The sequence below is a fragment of the Solea solea genome, chromosome 18, assembly GCF_958295425.1.
Source record: "Solea solea chromosome 18, fSolSol10.1, whole genome shotgun sequence".
Lineage (NCBI taxonomy): Eukaryota > Metazoa > Chordata > Actinopteri > Pleuronectiformes > Soleidae > Solea > Solea solea.
In genome coordinates this window covers 17,294,579-17,302,579 of record NC_081151.1, presented here as the reverse complement: position 1 = coordinate 17,302,579, position 8,001 = coordinate 17,294,579, and the positions used below count along the sequence as shown (strand labels likewise).

Sequence of the window (8,001 nt, the reverse complement as noted above, 5' to 3'; positions counted from 1 at the left end):
TTTTCAAGGTACTTCCCTATAGGAGGCGTGTGCCGCCGTGGGCTGTATGTGAAGGTCATCCGTGGGCAGCACTCCACTGTAATGTGCTGTCATACAGCTCTCAGAGACTGTGAGCATCCACGTGACAGCCGATGCTTTTTACACTAATTCCAAGGTTTGGAGAGTGATGAGCGAGAAGTGGCGCAGCGTGGGCGTGAGGAGGCAGAGCTGAAACCCTCAGAAAGTGAGGCTGCTCTGCAGTGCGCTCGAAAAATATCACCACTCAATGAGTGTCTGTGGGTTTTTTCCACTCGAGGGGAACAGGGAAGTAATATATTCTGGACTTCTCACGTACTGTACATGTATTCTCGTCTCACCTAGATAGCGTTTATTGCTGCCACTACAATATTATCTATGTCCTCTCACCTAAATTCAACAGTGGTGCATGCAAATCATCCAAACGCTTCAATTATACACGTCCAATAGACATAAGCCTCCTTTTCTCTTTCATCTTTCTTCCCCATCCACCTCTTTTCACCTGCCGCCTCTTCACCCGCTTTTCACTCAGGTTTATTCAGGATTTATGCTGAATTGTAGCTGAGAAATTCAGTGGACTATATTTCAACTCCTGCTAAAATATTACTGCCAGTCAGTTGTCGTTAAGGGGAATTTCTAATTGTTTGTCGTCGTCCTTTCTGCAGGCTCACCTGAGGCGTGGGCTCAATCTTGAGGGGAATTGAGACACCAGCAGTATTTTGGCGACAGAAGTTACACACTGGAGCTTTAAGGAGATATTGGATGTCTTGTTAATCTCACATTTGCACAATGACAACATTAACTAGGATAACTTGTTGCTAAACACTCTTGGTAACTTCAGGAGTCAGAAATACCATGAATAGTCAATTACAATGCTGTGCAAGTATAGTATTTTAGCTTCCTTTGGTGGTACTTGGAGGAAAATCAGAGGAGAGGATTTTTTACTGGAGTACATAGAATATAAACATTGTCTTATTCTAATTTCACTATACCGGTGCGTGAAGTATATGTGAGGAAGAGGAGGATGATGAGAGAGAGCAAATGATCTTATTGGGAATAAATCTGCCTCCTGTGAAATTCTGTAGCTGACTTTGCTTGGCTTATTTACACCACTTTATTTTAACGTTGGTGATGATGGTGTTACGTTAGCTCAATATTTTCTCAGGTGGTACTTGGTACAAAAAGTATGAGAACCATTGACCCAGTATATAATACACTAGTATAAAAAACTTGATGAACAAAATAATAGTCTTTTGCAGTTTATCTTCCCGTGTGATCTGCTTTCTGTACTTCCTGTTTTATTTTGTAGCCATGCTGTTGCACTTCCTCTTGTTGCCTGATTGTCAATCGCAATCACCTGTGTTGTGGTTGCAGCCCCCTCCCTAATTATTAGCACCTGTTCCTCGTTATCCCCCTTATTCACAGTCCATCTGTAAGTTTTTGATGTTTGAATTTTAGATTTCATCCTGCAGTGTTTCCATAAAGTTGGCGTTTTGTGTTGTTTATCTGAACCTGCTTGTGTCCACCTTTTGAATCATAAAAGCTGTATGATGTCGCTCACACAGGTGTTTGTCTTACTGTCAATGTATTCGTTCATTCTGTCTTTAAATTTGTCAGCAGGAGAATTGGGAGGAATAAATGCAGCCAAGTGCCAGCTGTTCCAGGATCCCCATCAACATCTGGAGCCAGTGGAGCCATTCTAATCACCTGTGAGACGCCCTCTCTTACATCTTACTCATTCTTTCAATCAATTCTTTCACTCACTGTTGGCTCTCCAGCTGTTGCTTTAACACTAACACACATTAATTAGGCGACGGTATGTTTTGAAAGAGCAGGCACTTAATGAGTGCATTCAAATGTTAAGAAATCTGGGTTTAAATTGAATCACAGTTGAATTTTAGCGGTCTTACGCTGCAAGTACGTTTGAATATATAAAGAAATATCATTATATTCAAGTAGTGTTTATCTGAACATATCTTTCATTTGATGCATAAAGATGAGAGAAAGGACACGTCCTGCTTGTTTCCGAAATCTGTGAATCACTCAGTGTCTCTGTGACCCATCAGGGATCCTTTTGACCTCATGCCTTCTCTCATCTGTGAAGTCACAGTACAGACAGTATCTGCCGTCTTCAGCTCAGCCGCCTGCAGGAGTGTTAGCGCGTCAAGACACTGAACCCTCTGGCCACTGATTAATGAGTCTGTCTCTGTCTCGCTAACTCAGGTGCTCTGTGAGTCGTCACTTGTTTTCACGGCTGTCACCTGAGGGGGGACGATGCTGGATTCAACCCCTTACGCCACATTTGGATGTTTCTGCACAGCAGATGATAAACGGCTTTGGCTCCTGAGGATGCGTTAATTATGTGAGGCTCGCAGATAGCATTTCGATAGACACTACTAATTACTAAACACTCACTCACTCACTCATCTTCCACAGATTTGTCCTCCACATGAGGGAGTGCTGGTGCCAGTCTCAGCTGACATAGGGTGAAAGACCTAATCCTAATCCCCAAATCTGCAAGTTTTTGTACTGTAGGAGATGCAAACTCCATGCAAAAAGGCCCTTGTTTCAACCAGATCTTCTTGCTGCAAAGGTAAGAGTGCTAAACGTTCAGTTACTAAGTTCTTAACAGTTGGGCACCATCTTACCTCTCTGAACTACTTCTTCTTCCTCTGAGGTCTAATAACAGACTGCTTTTAAATGTACCAAAAATCCCTTAAATCACCTTTAAACACCCACCTCTTCTCCTTTGCCTTCACTTCAGCATTTTACTATTTTATTATTATTATTATTATTATTTATTTTACTTTATGTTTTTACTGATTCTATGTTTTACACCTTTTGTGTTGCTGTGCCTTTAATTATGTAAAGCACTTTGGTCATGCATGGTTGTTTTTAAATATGCCTATTTATTTTAAATAAAGTTCACTTGACTGAAACGCTCCTGTAAGAAATAATCTGGTAGAATCCATCAATGGCAGTCTGGTTAGTCCTTTAAAAAGCACAGCGTGTCATAATGAGTGGTGAAGCACATCAGGGAGGATGCAAGCTATCAGTCACATCTCTCTCCTCTCTTCTATTCTCCCCACGAGCTCTGCTGTTTTCTCCTTCTTCTCCATTGGTTAATGCATCAGGTTTATTTGTGTGATGAGCGTTCATTTTCAGAACACTTCATTCAGGCTGCTGTATAAACAGGGAGGCACAAGATGGCGCCCTCTGTGAAAGCAAGATCGTCGCTTCAGGCACATCAGAGGCTGTTTCTTAGGCGACTTGCACCAAATCTTATTCCAATTTAAAGTGATTGCACACTTATTAAAACATACCTGCGTGTAGTCTATGTAATGTCTGCTTATAAACCCTTTAAAACTCACTCTGCAGCGAATGTGCACACACTGTGTAACAGTTAATAACATTTTTTTTCCATCTGAGAAATTTCAGTGAGCTATAGCAGCATGTTACTCTCCAGTTAATGCACAGGGACTGTAAAAAAAAAAAAAAAACATTTATTAATGTGATATACGGCCTTAAATTCAGGCACTACACAAATGGTGAACACACCAGTGGACTGTGAGAGACCCTGTGGAATAGATTTATGAGGAAAAGAAGGCAAGGATGTGGAGGAATCATCACCTGCAGGGGAGAGAATAATATTTGACCAAAAACTGTAACGTAATTTAATCAAGAGACACAGGTCAGTGTTATATTTGGTTAGGGTTAGTAATCTGACTACAGGGAAAGTCCTCATTGTTAATTAGATTCAAGGTTCTTTAATAATGTCATGAACTAATTAGCAATGTGATATGACTGGTAATGAAATTCTCTGTGCTCTCTGTGCGGCCTACTAAATGTTAAGGAAGCGGCACGGATAAGGAGGAGAATATAGTGTATTGTTAAACAAAATAAAGTTTATAAAACAGTACAGTAAAATATAGAAGACAATTGTAGTAAAAAAATAGAAATAAACTACAATTAGAGAAATACAAATGTGAGATTAAAGACATTTCAGGAAAGTGAGGACATTTTAACCCTGTTTTAGGGAGTTTGAATTAGGATTAGACATTTACTGACTAAGGGTTTTTGATGGAAATTTATGCAGTGGGTGATTTTAAACAGTTTGCATGTGTTTCTTTGTGTGAGGAAAGGAATGGATGGCGTGACATAAGAGGAGAAGGTGCTTTTAAAACTAGGTCAGTCAGACAGTGGGTCACTGGGCCAAGGACCTGACACGCAGACTCATCACTGTTTTCTGAGTGACTGTCTTTACCTTTATTGGCACTTGACTGGTGCGTTCCATTTGTGGTCGGAACTCCGATTTCCAATTCGGAGCAAACTCACCATCACCGATATAGCAATCCCAGGATTTCAAACACAGCTTCTTTTACTGTTACTAGCACTTCTGTCTTATTCGTTTAAAACATAAAGTAAGTAAAAACAAAAATCAGTATAAATATATACTAATAAATATAAGGTCGAAGACCAGCAGTTTAATCCAATCCTTGTTTAAAGCCAGACATATTGTACTTAGAACGTAACAAACTTTTTATAAAATACTGTAAATATGTAAATGTTTATCTACTATTTGGGACAAAGTAGTCTATAAATTGGGCTTTGTAATAGGAATGCGGGTAGGTACATATACGTTTATACTTCTGCCTACTCCTTTTTAAACATGTGACGAATGAAAATTAAAATTAGTTTAATTAATTGAAAATGTAAAAAACTATATATTTTTTTTATTTATTTTTTTTTATTTAAAAAAACCCCCAAATATTATATATTATATTTCTGTTCCAGAGTGAGAACACGTTCACAGCCCATGCTACGATGGAGAACATTTTTCCAGAGGCAAGGAAACAAGGTCAGAGATTGATTTTTCTCTTTGCTTTATTTTTTTATACTTTAAAAGAGAATCTTCAGCGATGTCCAATCCCTCTGTGAAAAAAAACAAATGTGCTTTTTATTTTTTGTATATTCTCTTTAGTTGCAGATTCAGTGGAGTTTAGGATGCTGTAGATCACTCAAGAAGAACTCAGCGTGCAGCCTGATGCTTCTTTATGAGGATCTGTAAATGTGTCAGGCAGCTGCAGGGGAAGAAGCCAACTCCTCTGGTCTCTGTAATTGGTTTTACATGCGAGGAAGAAGGCTTGGATTCATTCGGAACAAAAGACTTTATCCTCATCCTACAAAGTCTGCCCCATTGTTCGACATTTTCATCTCGCCGACTCCCACGCTGGAGCGGAGAAGCAGCCAAGAACTGACTCATTTGAATAAACAGGTGAGAAATAAGACGGTGACAATGATTTGACAAATGTGTGCAACGTGAAAGGAAAACAACGTATAGCGTATGTTAGATATTAGAGACGATGACACTGACATTTGTAACACAAGTGAGTGTTCAGATAATCATCCCCACCCACATCCTTTATTCTTTTCATCCTGATTATAAAAGACGAAGCCTTATATGAAGCCTGTCACTTTTTTCCCCCAGGTGTAAAACTGTGTATATGTGTATCTAGTGATGTTATTCACTAGATACTCACTAGATTCACTAGATTCACTAGATTCACTGTAATTTATACATTTATTTATTTGATACTATCTACTGCCTCTCTCTCTGGTCAAACACAGCTACTGCAATGTAGTAGCTGTTTCTTCACGGTACGCTCTTGTTGTCCTAGACTCCTCCCCCTTTTATAGATGCCAGACCTGTCATTTTGTTATCTCTGTTTGATGCAGGAACTGAATGTCAGAATTCACTACCAGAACCCCCCCCCCCCCCCCCCCCCACAAAGCTCCCAACTCCCCCTCCCTTTTCCTCCCCCTCATGTAGCTCTCAGCCCACTTTTTTGGCATTTTTCTAAATCAGGCATTGGGGTGGTGTTGGCTTCAGAGGAGGGGGTTTAGTGAACTGCCGTGAGACAAGAACATCACGCGGCATCAGCTGTTTCAGGAAGTCAGGAAGTTTGGGGACCTTCGTTTTCATAACAACGAAGGTCCCCAAACTGTTTAATATTTTCCCATTTTAACGCAAAACACCGTCTTTCCCCAAAACATTATGAACTCCTTACTGTATTAAAAACACTAATACTTGTACCTAAAAGAGAATATGGTGGTTTTTGCAAATGTTAACTTCATATACAGATGGTTTATGGAACGGATGCAATTCACACTGTGCTCCCTGCAGGCCCATGTGACTAAAATACCATCAATTCTGCTCTCATGAACCAAAAGAAGCTCTTGCCGAAGGTGGATTTTCTATATTCCTAACGTACAGTGTGTAAGTACAGGCATTCGTGACTCAGTCGCCGATGATGCCTCACACGAACGCTCGCTGGCGTCTCAGAGGGGAGGAGGATGGTCGGAAGCTGTGGGAGGACAGGACGAGCAAGTGTGAGGAAAACAGCCCAAATAGCAAGAGGTGGGAAGCACACAGTGACATATCATTCACAGACAGACTCCCACACACACTCATCACGGCCTTTTAATGTCGTTTTATTTACGTAACAAGCTTCTAGCCCCCAGCCAAGTATCTGAGTAAATCCATAACCAAAATAGACAATTTGCTTTTTTCAGTTACATCTTTCGGATGTGACGCAAAAACTATTTCCTGTCATTGTTCTGTATAAGGAGCTGTGCAGTGCTCTGTATGCATAGCAATTCTAAAACTTGAGAGTATAATATTAAATATCCACTTTAAAGATCCCACTGGTTGCTGTACAAGTTACAGGTCTCTGGTGCCATCACACTATTATATAAATTGTTGCACAATAATATTGAATTATTGTTACTATTATGTAATATTAGACTGTTATTTATTTGCATAATTCATTGTTTGGCAAAACTGTTAATATACCGTTTGTTTAACCAGGAAATTAAACCTCACTGAGTTAAAAAAATCTAATTTACAAAAAGGGTCAAGGAGGAAAGAAGCACATGAGAGGAATACAAATAGACAAATGAACAAATTACCTCGTCATTTATTTCATTATTTTTGTTGTAAGGCACAGATGAGCGATAGAATCAACTGTCTTCCTGCATATAGCACATCGTCGAGTAATAAAAGCAAAGCAATTACGCACAGGTCAGAATTTAGTCAAATTAATATTTAAATGCAGAAGGAAATACAATCAATTACAATATTTTTTAAGAAGTAATTAAGATTCATATTTTGAATATTAGGTAATTAAGTTTTTTTTTTAAATGTATAATTTGTATGTTCACTGACATAAAGAATTGTGAAAGAATTGAGATATTACAAGATGATTCTTCTTTCTGCTCCGTATCACTATTTTTGGTATTGTTATTTTTGTTAGATTCTTTTTAGCTGTTTAATTGTTTCAAACAATAAAAATAAAAATTGTTGCATTAATCTCTCACATTTCTGCTCTCGTTGTTTTGGAAATGCATGACCAGAACTCCATGCTCCAAACCCTGTGAATGCAGAGTATCACATTTTTACTGCAGACTCGCGCTCACAGCTTCAGCAGCAGCAGGACATGCTGTGCACAACAGGTTTGAGCCACAAATGACATTTGACTACAGATTTGTTTACTGGTTTATGCCACCTGTGAACAAATCTATCCTTACCTTGGCAAAACAAACAAAATAAAAAAAACATTGGATTTACACTTTAATGACTGTGGGCAGTATTTTGTCTCACCTTAAAGTGTGCAACTTGTGAATATAAACAAAATTCAAACACTGACAAATGAGTTTGCACAATCTGATTAAGCCCATCAGCTTCACACCACTCTGTCTCTCAGTGTAGCAGTTTTTTGTTGTTGTCTGCGGCAGCATTTCCACGCTGCACACAGTGACACCACACAAGGAAGTGCTCACGAAAGGTTTGAAAAGCAAATTCTGCAGCTAAACATAAACCTGTCCTTCCAGTTTTTTATCACAATTAATCTTGCAAAAACACTAATAATGAGAATCCGTTCTCGGTCAACAGCAATCATGAGTTTCCTGAGCAGCAGCCTTCGACCA

The 8,001-nt window shown here is 39.2% G+C and overlaps 1 long non-coding RNA gene across 1 annotated transcript; it reads left to right on the top strand.

Moving 5' to 3' along the window:
- The first annotated feature begins 1,640 nt into the window (after positions 1–1,640).
- LOC131445355 (uncharacterized) lies at positions 1,641–4,871 on the top strand. Its single transcript, XR_009233835.1, has 4 exons — positions 1,641–1,724; positions 2,239–2,377; positions 2,452–2,608; positions 4,810–4,871. It is a non-coding gene; the product is annotated as an uncharacterized LOC131445355 (long non-coding RNA).
- The last annotated feature ends 3,130 nt before the right edge of the window (positions 4,872–8,001 follow it).